The following is a 14,595-nucleotide window of genomic DNA, read 5'->3' on the forward strand; positions in this document are numbered from 1 at the left end:
AAGCCTTTTATGTTTTCTTTCCTCCTCTTCCTTTGTCTTTCCGTGCTTGTTTAGTTTAGAATGTCCATGTTTGACAGTCTTGAAATGGATTTCTCTGGACAACTCTCTAGTCTAGTGCTCTTATCTACCCTCCAGTGACTGGATACTGAGAAGAAAGCTATTTATAAAACTATTAGCTGTATTCTAGGCCTTTCCCATATGTTGGCATTTCAGAGATTTCATAGATCTCACTGAAGAAATGAAAACATTTTAAAGGAATCTTTTATCATATTATCTCCTTCTAAATGGTCTTTACATAAATATTTTTGGAGGGGAGTTACATTTAATTTTTACTGGTTTACATACAAAGCTCATAAAGTTGATGGATTTTTATAAAAAAAATCTTTTTCTGTTTACCAAAATATACTAGGACACTTTACTCTACATTCTCTATAAAATAGGTGCATAGTAGACTTCTATAACTTTCAGGTTCCATGTATACAAATTGAACTCCGCATTCTGGAACCAGGAAACAGGGAGATACCATTTTAAGTAGTGTGGAAAATTCTGCCAGTTATTCCATTAATAGACCCAAATTGTGAAACGGGCATGTGAGTCAGATCTCCTGCATCCACATTGGTTATTCATTCAACGTCTCTCATTCAAGCTTGAAATGCTTAGGACATGTTTTAAAAATGTAAGGGGAAATAGAATAAATTATTTTAAGGGCTGAGTCTCTATTTAGCCTTAAAATATGTATTACCTTCAAGCACTGTTCCTAGACACTGAGTGGGCAAAGTGTTTGCTCATACAGAGCTTATATTCTTACTGTGTTAGAAATGAAATTCATTATTATTATATTTTCAACACTATATTTGTCAAATAAGAATATTTTTAAGAATTACCAATGATTACTGCCATCATTTTAATACTAAAAAGGTATTGGGGAAATTATTTTAGAATAAAGAACAATCCTTTATATGAAATATGTTTTGCTTTATGAAAAACTCAGTATGTTACCATTAATTTCCCCAGTTTTTGGAGGGACTTAAAGACTCTGAGCTAAATTTTCAAGGCTTCTGTACAACTTGCTCTTTCTTGGTTCTTGTTCATTTCTGCCCTTGATAACACCATTTATTGGACAAGTATAGCTGTGAATTCCTTGTGATTTAAGGCTACTTAGCTGTACACCTTTTTTCCCCTTTTCACTGCTCCTCATATTGCTCTTTCCATCCTATTGAGAGATTCATAAAATGCCCACTGTCAGTTACATGAAGTATATAAACATTTTCACTGGTCTCTTCTAATGTTGATGACCGTGTTAAGGGAGTGCCCAGGGTGATAAGGTCTTGTTGTTGTTGTTATTAGCCTTTGAGTGAGTTTTAACTCTTAGCAAGTCTATGTAAAACAGAACAAAACACTGCCTGGTCATGAGCCATCATTACAGTCATTATCATGTTTGAACATATTGTTGACCCTCTTGAAATGCATTCTTTAAGAGACAAGAAAGTGACTGCCAATTTCTTTAACAAGACCTTTCCTGATTAAATAAGGATCAAAAAGTTAACACTGGGCAAAGAAAAGGTAGATATGATTCTCTACCTTTATGTACAACATGAAGGTAATGGCTATAAACAGAAATAGATGGAAATCAGAGATTAATAAAACTGATAAAGTATTTTAAATCTCTCAACATTTGACTTGTTTTCTTTCTGAGTACTATTATTCTATGGAAAAAAGCTTTAAAAATGTTCATTTTTTTCAGAGCTATGGGAGACAATATACAAGGTTTAGCACAATGACTGACTTTTGGACCTAACCTTTATGTAAAATGTAATGCACTGTACTTGTCCTTTCTCTAAGCCTCCTTCTGGATCTGACCAGAGAGAGAGGCTGAGAGCAAAAACTTTCATTTTTTGAACTTGATCAAATTACTCAACTTCTATTTTATTTTCTTATTTTCAAATTAATGATGAAAATAATTACTTTCATAAGATTGTTCTCAGAATCAGTAAATATATCAAATGATCAGTAAGTGGTAGCTCTAATCACAGTTGTTATATTATTCATTCTAGCATGGACTATAGGAAAAGATTCTTGTACCATAGTTCCAGAATCAAGAGTTCCTGGTCTATTTGCTCCTTTCCCCCCATTCTGTTCCCTAGAAATAACTTAATTCAGAGCTATTGCCCTGAAAAAAGCTAGCTTTGACCACCTAGAGTATGATTGTCCCCATTGCTAAATAATTGCCTGAGTGGTACTCATAAGCCATTTTACTGGCATGGATTAGTGCTCTGTGGCTATCAGACTGCTTAAATCTCTATTCTAATTCTATGGACCAATACTGATGCACTCATCAACAATAATGTGCTACTTCAGGAGTCTTCTGCATGGGTTGCAACACTGAGAAGTTGTTAGATAGGGTTGGATTCTCACTTTTTGGGGAACTGGTATGTGTTCATAAGAACCTTTGTATTGATTTCATCTTAGAACTTGCCGTTTTCTCACATTCCACTGCTTGCCACCTTAATAACTTACTATGCAGAAATGCTTAATGCTACCATCTTTCAAGTAATCTGTGAGGTTACCATTCTGCTGAGCTTTCGGTAGTTTAGAAAAGTTTTTTGTTTTTTTTTTTTTAGCATTAATACTGCCAGACTTTAGGCTCTTTCCTACATTAGGCTTTATTCTATCCGAACTAGAATTTTCTGGTGGTCAGAAATCATGTGCTAGTTCTTTGAATGTCTCCATTAGTAATTCTCTTTCTCTTCATTGACTCTGATACCATTTTCTTTTCTTTTTTTTTTTTAGGGTTACAGAGCAGTTGCTGGGGTGATTGACCTAGGCACAGTGGAGATATTTCCCATCTTCAGAGCCATGCAAAAGGGCCTCATTGACCAAGACACAGGCCTTGTGCTCCTAGAATCCCAGGTTATCATGTCTGGCCTCATTGCTCCTGAGACCAGTGAAAAGCTCTCTTTGGAGGAGGGCCTCTCCCGAGACCTCATTAGTCCCCAGATGTATCAGCTGCTCCAGGAACTACAGGATGCCTTATCCTTAATAAGCAGGTTCACTGGGGGCAAAGACTCTCTTTCTGTGGTGGAAGCAATTGAAAATAGAACCATCAGTGAAAGAACCGGACTGAAAATCTTAGGAACTCATCTGGCAACTGGAGGCTTCATTCTCTCCCCCAGTGAGAACTGTGTTACCCTAGATGAGGCTTTACATAAAGGTCTCATATCTCCACAGCTTCATTCCATGTTGCAATCTTACTTAAGGTCATCTAAGAATCTGATAGACCCCAACACAGCTGAGAAAATGAGTTTGCTGGACCTGATGCAGAGATGTATTATTCACCAGGAATCAGGATTGAAATTGTTGCCTGTCAAGCAATTGGCAGGGGGAATGTTGAGCCTGAAATCAGGCCGAAAGGTTAGCATTTTCCGTGCAGTTCAGGAAGGGCTGATAGATAGGCAAGTCACTGTCAGGCTGCTGGAAGCTCAGCTTTTTGCTGGTGGCATAGTGGACCCAAGAACAGGACACAGACTTACTGTAGAAGAAGCAGTAAGATATAATTTGATTGATCAAGATATGGCATGTGCTATTCTCATAAGGCAGCTTCAGACAGGAGGCATCATAGACACTACCACTGGGCATAGGCTAACGATAGATGAAGCAGTCAGCAGTGATCTAGTAGCTGCTAAAATAGCCCTTGTAATTCTAGAATCCCTTTGGTCATTCATGGGGTTGCTGTGGCCTGAATCTGGAGAGATCCTCCCAATTACAGATGCCCTAGAACAAGGTTTTGTGTCTACTGAACTAGCTCATAAAATCCTAAGTGGCCGACAGCATATTAAAGCCCTGTTTCTACCAGCAACCACAGAAGTTTGGTCTTGGGAAGAAGCAATAAAGAATGGGATCTTGGACAAAGAGCTTGCTGATAACTTAAAGTCAGTTTGCATACCTGATGTGATGCCCCATGTGCAATTAGCAGACTCCTCAGAACAAAGCAAATTAGACATTAATCCTGGAGCAGCTGCTCTACCATGCAGTGAGGACCAAACAGAGGCCATTGAGAGCTATAAGAAGAAGTTGCTGTTTCAACTGATGACTCACAGCTATATTAATGTGCAGGATGGACAGAGATTGCTCCTGTTAGACAAAGAGCTGACTGAGACACTGACATCAAGAGATGAATCTCAAACACATCTTGGAATTAGACATCAAAGACTAAAAACTCCTGAGGAATTGAAAGAATCCGCTAACATGAACATTACAGAAGCTTTCTCTGATGAGTTGATGCTGAGGCCACATGAGTGCCAGTTTTCTTCTGAGAACCAAGTATATCCTGATCAGAAAAATTGTGCTGAAGTAGAAGGCAAAAGGCCCATAATAGAAACAAAAGTGTCTACTAGGAAAACTACCAACAGTATTATCCTTACAGTGCCTCCAAAGGAAGCAGAGGATTTCCCCTTGGTGGTGGGCATAGAGCCTTTTTCTGTTGAAACACCAAAAGAATATCAGGCCCTTGGAAACACTTCTTTTATTTGTCAGAGACAAGATACCAGAACACCTGAGACTGAGCATATTTCAGGTGAAACTGGAAAAACTCTTATTATAACACCCCAAGGGGAAAAGTCACAGTTTCAGGTAGAGAAACCTCAAGGTTTGGAATTGGAATTAAAGTCTGGAAGTGATGTGAATATCCATTCCCTAGACAAAAAGAAAGTTGTAAATAATACACCCTTGCATAGGGATGACCATAAAGAAGTTCAAAAAGGGAAAAACATTTCAGTTGGCAGTGTGATAATGTTAGCCAAAAATGATGAAGATAATAGTTGTGAAACTTCCCTCTCATGCCTTTGTCCTTCGGAATTGCTTGAAGAAACTACATTAAATGAATTATCTGCACAATTACTAGCTGGTGGTATCTTGCATGACCAAACTGGTCAGAAGCTCTTACTTAATGAAGCAATAGTCCAAGGGATTATGCCCAGTCATACTGCTGTGAAGCTTATGGAAAAGTTTAATATGTTCCGGGGCTTCTTTGACTCTCAGACCCGGGAATCTTTGACAACTGAAGAAGTCATTGATGAAGGTCTGATGGATGAGAAACTCTTACAAAATGTTCTCAGGTCAGACAAAGCTATAAGTGGTGTTTTAGACCCCTGTACCCACACACTTTGGTCTGTGAAAGATGCAGTTGCAGTTGGACTTCTTGACAAGCAAACAGCCAGTAGAATTTTAGAAGGGCAAGTAGTAACTGGTGGAATTGTTGATGTGAAACGAGGCAAAAAGGTTTCAGTAACTTTGGCCTCAAATCTTGGCTTGGTGGACAGTGCAGACCAGACGGAGCTTATAAGTCTAGAGAAAGCTTCCAAAGGCAGAGATGCTGAAAAAACAATTAGAGAGAGATTAATCAGCTTACAAATAGAAACAACCGGAATTATGGACCCTGATACCAAAGCCCCTTTAACAGTCATGCATGCCATTAACAAGGGTCTTTTGGAGAGAGAGGAGGCCATTCAGTTGTTGACTAAGCAAGTAGTAGATGGAGGAATTATTCACCACGTATCTGGGATAAGACTCTCTGTTGATAATGCCTTTAAACATGGCTTGATTGATGAAGATTTATCCAGACAACTCAAAAAAGTGGAGAATGTAAACCTCCATCAGCTTTTTCATCCTGAGACAAAGAAAGCTATTTCTCTCCCTGAAGCTATAAAGTTAGATCTTATTACTCCAGACTTGAAAAGGGAAATCCAAGAAATTCAGGCCTTGACTGGAACCTTTGTGGATCTCATTTCTCGCCAGAGATTGACCTTGGCAGAAGCTGAAAAAGAAGGATTGTTAACTAATAAAGCAATATTGTCTTCGGGAATGATGCATGGGGTTGTAGACCCTGAGAACTACAGAATTGTTCCTTATTCAGAATTAGTAAAGAAATGTAAGATTGATATTGAATCTGGACAGAGATATCTGGAAGTAATTCCCTTCTCAGACATCAAAGATGGGGTGAGTGGTAAAGCACTTACATTGTCTGAAGCAACTCAGCTTGGGAAAGTGGACTTTTTCTCTACCCTGAGGGTTCTGGAAGCCCAGGCAAATACTGGTGGAATCATAGATACAGCTACAGGAAAAAGATTGACATTGGCATCAGCTTTAAAACAGAAATTGGTGGATGAAAACATGGCTGGAATTATTGCATCTCATCAAGTGTTAAACGGAGGAATTATTGACATATTTAATGATCAAAGAGTGAATTTAGAGGAAGCTATTGAGAAAAGATTAATTAGTCCAGAAATGGCAACTATGATCCAAACAGATTCTTTAGAACCCAGTGATCAGAGGACTCGGATTGAAAAGCATGATGGAATTGAAGTATGTGAATTAAACAATGAGTTTCTGCAGAAGGAAATGTTAATTGCTTGTACTAACACTGCTGAAATGAATTGTGGTAAAGAAGAAACTGAAAGGTTATGTCACATTGAAAGTCAGTCTGCAGATGAAATTACTACATTGAAACTTCCTGATGGAGAACAGGCCAAAAAGACCAAGAAAACTTTATTAGAGGAATCACTGTATAAGGATCAAGACAAGAGAAGAGCTTCTCCGGATTCTGAAGGATCTGTTAGTTTCATGATTTCTGGTAATGTTAAAAGTAAATCCTTGGACCATATTTCAGTAGAACACCCTCACTCAGAACTTGGTAATTTAAGACTCAAACAGGTGATTTGGGAAAATATAGGAGAACCTACAAATGAAGAACAGGAAAAAGTAGTGAAACAAGTAAAAATTGTCTCTCATATGAAGCAGTCTGCCTCAGGTCTGGGATCTAAAAAAATGAGAGAAAACCAAAGCGAAATTATTTCAGACATTCAAGAATCAAATTGTGAAACTTTTAGCAAATTATCAAATAAGCAGTCTACACAGAAACTAATGAATACCAAAGTGAAAAGTAAGAAAAAGAAGGAGATTGGTTTAGAAGAAAGTATCAAACTATGCAAACCTGAAGTTCCTTCAGAAGAAAAGCTGAATAAGAAAACTGCCCTTGATGATGAGCATGACTCAAATATAAATAGTCAACCTACAGAAATATCCTTACCTGTAAGCAGGAAAGAAACTAATAGGGACCTGCAGCTATCCATTATTTGTAAAGATGACGAATCTTCTTCCCAAATAGTGTCTAAAAGAATTTCTATAAGAAATCAAGACACTTTAGCACTCTGTACCTCTAAACAGGACAATAAAGATATCAACAATTTAAATACCTGTTTGACTTTAAAGCAAGAAGAAAATTTAGGAGAGCCATCTTCATCGGTTACCCCAAGACCTGAAAGATTTCACAATCAGGAATCCCCTGGAAAAGCCCACGCTCCAGACACACCCCAAATTTCCAAAGCAGATAAGTCATTCCAAGGAACCACGAGGCAGGAAACCATCTATTACCAAGATTCCTGTGCTAATGTTAAAATTAAGGAAAACAAAGATTTTATTTTGTCTTCTAGTGAATGTAAGGAAAAGTCACCTCAAGAAGTAACTTGTGACTCAGCAAAAACTCTTAAAGTGGAAGAAGTTTCCATACCCAGAGTTGTCACAGAAAAAGTCAGTTATCTGGAATCCTCAGAGAGAAAAGACCTTCATGATCAAGGCAGCCAAGGTGATCATAACCTTTGTGGAATTTCCAAATCTAACATAGCAACAATTCAGGAAATAACAGGAGATATGTTTGTAGAAATGGAAAAGTCTGTAGTTACAGATTCAGATGCAGTGTCCCTTGCAGGCATAGTGACTCAGGAAGGTTCCAGAGTTTTGAAGTCCCTTGTATCAGAAAAACTGTTACAAGATGTGTCACAGGAAGAGATTACAGGTCAGCAGGCTATTGTTGTTAGTTCTTCTGTCCTAAAGACCAGTGCTGAAAAGACAGTACCCCTCGTGTCATACCCTGCAAAGAGCACAGATGCGAAGGCACCACAGGAAAAGCTAGAAGAGAACCCGAGCACTAAGCAAGCTCCTGTCGTGACTGTCCCTGCAGGAAAAGAACATGAAAGTGTAAATCCAGAGCCCTTCAAAGCAACTAAGGTACGTTTTTAGTGGTCTGTTTGCACATTTTTCAGATACAACTAATTAAAGGCTAAAATTCCTAACAAGATGCTGAGTTTATATATGTATGCTATATGTATATCTATAATTTTAGGGTACTACATCATTCTCCAAGATACACTTTAGCTTCGCTGTTTATAGCTCTATTGTTGGAAATAAGACAGTGACACTAGATGTCTTTCTGAAATTTGCAAGAGTTTTAAGTTAGAAACTAATATTGGAGTTAGTTTGAAACACTAAATGGTGCTACCTGAAATCGAGTCGAGTTTGAAAATGTCTGCTCACGTATTGCTTTTAGATTATTAACTTTGCACTTTGCCCTTTGAGGAAATTATTTCTTTTGTCTGTTGATTTAAGACAGCTTGACAAAATAACATTTTATTTCTCCGTTGTATATATTGTGCTTTTCATTTCTGTCTAACAAGAAAATGGATTTCTTTGAAAAAGCAAACTTAAAAGGAAAATGTCAGATCTGAATTTTTTTTTCCTTTGGGCTCCACAGAATGTATATAATCGACAACTCTGTCTAGAACATGATGAGAAGCTAGTGTCCTATCTTTCTCTATTACGGGACATTGAAATGAGGGCTAAACAGATTCAACCTTTGGAGTTAAACCTGACAGAGCTGCAGGATCTGCTATGTCAGGCCAAGGTACGTACCAAGAGACTTCTACTAGGCCTGCTGTCTTCGAGATAGTTGGCGTGCCTTCCCAGAGTATACCAAGGCTTGAAAGAACCCAGTTAGCTTTATTCTAGGGTAAATGATCTCAGACCCTTTTCTGATAACTTTGAGATGGGCCAGGTTTAGCTAGACCAGACATGACTTATAAGAAACAGGCTTGAACAAGCTTGAGTAAACTTCTCTGTGAATAGTAATTACTATCTGTGTAATCTTGGACTAAATGAAGTAATTTGATGACAGGGTGATTGAATGGAAACGTTCGCAGAAATTCAAGCAAAAAAATATTGAGGGCTAAAATGATTGGGTTAAAAATAATACATTGAATGGATGTGTAAATTAATCACTATTCCTTCCCAACACTTCACTAAGACTTTATGAACAGGTGTTTTCTAAATGTTTAAATTCATAAGAAAAAACAGAAGAGAAAGCAGAAGCAATATTTAGAAATTAGTAAGCAGATAAGACAGTTGACTTAACAGAACAGATAAAACCAAATCCTAATCTTACAGGAAGCTAAAGAATAAACTTTACACTGCAGAATTATCCAAAGGTTCAGAAATTGGTAGTACCAGAAGGCAGGGGCCAAATCATCCTTTCACTGAACTTGAGTTTAGGAAATGTTAACAGAGTTGGAGTCACAATGAAGACACAGATTTTAGAAGTTTCCGGTTCTATGTGCCGGCAACACTCAGAATTTACATAAGGTGACAGAATGGCAGATGATTCCCCAGAAGGACCACTTTTCTACATCTTATATCTGACTTCTGAGTTTAAGATTTGACTACCATAGATTAGCTGAGTTCAAAAACTGGCTCATAGAGGTTGTTTAATGTTTTTTGTTCTCTTTGTGGTTTGAAGTGGAAGCGTCATTCTTCTGATTGACTTATTTTGCAGTTTGTGTTTTGGAGGTTTATAGTTTGCAGGTCAGAGCTGCCTCACCATTCCCTGGAAAGGGCACAGTGGCTCTCTTGGGGATGGGGAGGCAGCACGTAGTGATGAGAGGAGCAGTGAACTGAGTCTGAAAAGCTGAGTTCTACTGCTTATATCTGTTTCTCAAATGGCAAGATTTCTAGTCTTGAGTTTGGAGATAACTCTACTTTCTTTTCTCAGGTATTAGACAGGGAGCTAAAGGATTTGTCCACCTTGGTAAATCAGGAATTAGAAGGTGTGAACCAGATTATCACTAGCCAGCCTCCAGAAGTACCTGCTCAGTTATTGAAGGCTCTTGAGAAAGATGCTAAGAATCTTCAAAAGTCTCTCAGCTCTGTGACTGACACTTGGAATCCCAGGCTGCTCAACCTCCAGAGTGCTGTGGACATGAAAAAGGTAAAGGTTCTTGTCTTTATTTATAAAGGCTCATCAAGTCTAAGGGGGCTCAAAGATTTTTGTAATCTGATTTGCCATTATTTCCTAGACTAAAATGTTAAATCAACAAGTACAGCTGGAAGGTAAACTTCAAGATCTGAAATCCTGGCTTGACAATACCAGTCTTACCCTGAAAAGCAAAGACTGTAACAGTGAAACAGATGCTGACAGCCTAAATCACTGGCTCCAACAGTGCAAGGTAAACTCTTCATGCATTCTGAAGCATATTTTTCCATGTGGGTTTATAGATTTTATTTTTCTACTAGGCAGAGCAGTTAAGGTCCTTTCTTAGTATGGTTTTCCATATCAGAAATAAAATCTGATATTTAGTTTTTAATTTATTGTATGTCTAGAGCTTTTGTGCTTATGACCACTTCTCTTTTCATCTATTCTTTGGAGAGAATCTGAATCTTAACCTATTATTCGAACTACAGCTCCTCTATTTACAACCTGACCCATATTTCCATTCTGTCAAGGACCTAATTCCCCACTCCTACTTCTGCCCCACCTCCCACTGCCAACTGCAGTGCATTTTTTTTAATTTGTAATTTTAACAAAAGTTTAGAGAAACGTTAGATTTTCATTCATTCTTTGTTGTACATTTTTGTGTAAAAAAACAGAAGAATTTTGATCCATGATACAGACCGTGGATTGACAAACTTTTTGTAAAGAGCAGTCAGTAAATTTACTGGGTTTGTGAATGATACAGCATCTAGGGTGGCCATTCATATCCACTCTAGTGGGAAGAAGTAGCCCGAGGCTCTCTATCAGGGAACAGATATGGTTAGGTTCTGCCAGAACTTTATTTCAAAAACACTGCTTCAAAAAAAAAAAAAAAAAAAACACACTGCTTCGTCTTTGACTAAGTTGGAACAATACCAGAGATGTTCTCTCCTTTTCTTGTCACATTATCGCCCCTTCCCTCTCCCTTGTCTTAAGAGAAAGAGACAAAATTTTGTCCATGGTCAGCCTCCTTGAATACATCCTTATCAGGTTACATTTAAACTTTTTGTTGTGATTTGAGTGAAAGTTGGCAGAGCAGGTAACTATTCTATTCAGCTGTTCATACACATTCCATTTTGTGACATTTCTTACACTCCCGCTCATCACTGCATCCAGGAAGTTCTTATTTCTACCCATCCTTCTATCCCTCCTTGCCTCTTTTTATCTCACTCTTTCGTACCAGAGTTGCTGCCCTCTTTCATGAACATTTGAATTCAAAGTAATGATATCCAAATATCATTTTCCTTTCTTGTTTTGGGGAAAGAGTAACAGACTTTACCAGTTCTCTTACAAGATACTACAGAACGAAACAAGTGTGAAAAATTCCCATGAGATATATAAAGAAACAGCATCTCATGTGTTGGTTCTTTTCCCTAGTTAAAGCTTATAAGAACTTTTTTATAGGAAGAGGATTAATAGTCCAAGCTTGTTGCCTCGTGATAGTTTCTGAACTCCACACGTTCACAGATGAAGGAAGCATTCTCATATAATAAATACTCAAGAAGTTCTCCATGCTTTTTTGACAGAATTGTCTGTAAGTCCCCTGTTGTTGTTATGTGCCATCAAGGTGCCTGTGACCCATAGCAACCCTATGTACAGCAGCTCTAAACAATGCCCTGTCCTGAGCCAGTCTCACTAATTCCGACACACCAACCCTCATTACCCCAGTTATAAGTCCCCTATGGATCCTTATGTCAAAATGACAGAACTGTACATCTCCTCACTTTTTACTGAATACACCGTAACATGGTTGATAAAAAGGAAACATTTATGGGAAAAATCCAGATGTTTAATTGATTTTCTGAACTTAATTATAGTGTTTTTACTTCTAGCCAGTTTTAACTTCTTTAAAGGAACAATATAATAAGTCTGACTAAAATGTTCAGAGTTCTGGTATGTTTAAGCAACATTTTTCTAAAAATAAATTCTACGGAAACTACCAGAAAATATATATTTACTCAGTACTGGCCTATACCGATAACGTAGTGCTGGATGAATACAAATAAATATTTGAATCTAAGAAAGTATAATTAGAAAGGTAAATGTTAGACCAGATATTCATCTTATACTTTCCAAAATGTTTTTGTTTTAAATTTCTAGAGATTTTAGATAAATAATACTGTAGCATTTGGGGAGATATTTTTAGCATAAATAATTGACAGTCCTACTGTATTACAAAGTCAAAGTCTAGTAAAGGCACGTAATTGTAATTTATGAGATGTTTGGAGAGGCAGGAAGTAGAGTTGTCTAATACTAGCTTGGCCCTAGAATTCATTCATGTCAATTGTGAAAAGAGGAGAAAGTAACCTCTTATGTCATTCTTTGATTAGCCATTTGTGCCTATATGAAGAAAGAAATAAAACTTTTCATCTTTTTCTGTTTTTTTGTCCCTCTGCTTCCCTTAGGATTTCAAAGAGCCCATGACTGAAAGGAAATCTCAACTGGATGCTCTTGCTTTTGATATTCAACTCTTTATTTCTGAGCATGCACAGGACTTGTCCTCTCAGCAAAACCACCAGATGCTGAATCTTCTGAACGAGTTGCACAGGTCCTTTGAGGACCTTGCCCAACAGACTACAACTCAGATGAATGCCTTGCAGGGCCGTCTTCAGCAGCTGGAACAAGCAGCCCAGGTGAAGGTCAGACAGAAACAGCAGCTGGACTCAGTTTGTCTTTTGGGATGTCCTCTGTCTTTGGATTTCCTAGCCAGACTATTTGTCATGTCAGTTTTGAAATTTCATGTCAATTAGGCCAGTATCATTCTAGTCCCAGGAGCAGCTGGTCTGGCTTTTTTTCCTCGCAGTGTTTTGGTTTTGTATGTAAGAGCATGATTGAATGCATGTGCAAGTGTTTACTTTTTAGTGGGATGCCCTTCACTGTGTCTCATTGTCTCACTTTCAAAAGAAAATCACATACCCAGCCCTTTCCACCTCTACTCTTTTCCTTAGTATCCTTGTGAGGGTTATTAGAACTGTTTAGATACGCTGAAATTTTGAGCATAATGTTTTTAAAATCAGTTTTATCTTGGGGATTGTCAGGTGATTTGCAGTAAGCCTCCTTGACATCCTTCAAACCGATGACAAAGACATTTTTATAAGAATTATATTGATTTTTAGCACTTCTTTTTAAATTACTGTTGTTCTCCAACACCTTTATAGAAACAGGGCTGATAGATTTTGGGGGGGAAAGATCTAGCCATCTTCTCATTTTTCATTTACAACCCTCTTCTTGTGAAGCTCAACATAATGACATAAGTGGTAAAATAATTTCTGCTATTTGGACAAGTTGGCATACAGCAAAATGATAGTATAATTGTCAATATCATCAGCAACAAATATGTACTAGGAACTTCTTTATTAAATATTGTATAAAATAATGACTTGAGCTTTGGAGTCAGGCTTAAAGGGAACTAGGTTAATCAGTACCATATAGCCTTCATTACCGTTTAGTTATTCCAACTATAATGAACTTGTAATGCTTTATTTATCATCTAAATCTGCATGTCCCTTAGTTAGGAATTTGGATAATATGGTGTGCTCTGTGACTAAATGATGACATTGCGTTGGTGTGAGCACTTTAAGGCATAGCCCCGATCCAGGGTAGACTCCTGAGCTGCAGTAGGTGATAGGATTGCATGTGAATACTCTCCCTGAGCACACAATTAATTCCACAATATTTATTAACCTTGTTATTGCCAAAAATGCTCTGCTTCTCTATATATTCCCTGAATGCATGTCTATGTCTGTGTTAACTTGTTTGCTTTGCTTTTTTCAGATTCAGTCTGCACCCATCCTAACACATGAAGATACCGTTTTACAGCTGAAGAACTCTTACGAGTTCTCTTCCAGAACCCTTCTGTTTGTCCAAAGAGGGGGAGCAAGGGTCAATTTGAGCACCTGTTTGTAAGTGCAGGTGACTAAAATACCATCAGATGGTAGACACTGGTGGAAAATGGTTTTAGAAGGACGGTCAGGAGAACACATCATGCTCAATTGCTCTATCAGGTGCTTCAGTGTCATGCAAATAAGATGAGAGCTGGAGAAAGGATAAGGCACAGAAGCATACTCCCCTCCTCCCCTTGCCTGGCTCTTTCCTTGAATATCACTGTAATCACCCAAAGGATGAAGTAATTGCTATTCTTGGATAATTTCCTCCTCAAAATAGCCAACTCAAGGCCCTCATATCTGGCATGTAATCATTCTACTTAATGGGTTTTTGCATTTGTGAGATACCTGATTTATAAAGTCAGTTCAATTATTAAGAAGACAAATTATTTTATGAATTATCCAAATCCTTGATTTTTTCCCCCTTGAGTCCACTTTTTCTAATTTTACATATTTTGGCTTAATATGTAGCAAATCCCCTGACTCTAGGGGAGGAGATGATAAGAACCACCAATTTCTTATCTTTACTCGTATGATCTATGAATTGAAGACATATGGCCTCTCTGCCTTACATTTCCA

General features: G+C 37.8%; 1 protein-coding gene across 1 annotated transcript in view; it reads left to right on the forward strand.

Annotated features, from left to right (window-relative positions):
* LOC102871467 (microtubule-actin cross-linking factor 1-like) overlaps nt 1–14,595 on the forward strand; it is a gene marked incomplete at its 3' end in the record, with an annotated part of 301,457 nt that overhangs the window by 141,201 nt on the left and 145,661 nt on the right. The gene's annotated exons all lie outside the window — the stretch shown is intronic.

Source organism: Elephantulus edwardii, unplaced genomic scaffold, assembly GCF_000299155.1.
Source record: "Elephantulus edwardii isolate Elephantulus edwardi_28Jun2011 unplaced genomic scaffold, EleEdw1.0 scaffold00049, whole genome shotgun sequence".
Taxonomy (NCBI): domain Eukaryota; kingdom Metazoa; phylum Chordata; class Mammalia; order Macroscelidea; family Macroscelididae; genus Elephantulus; species Elephantulus edwardii.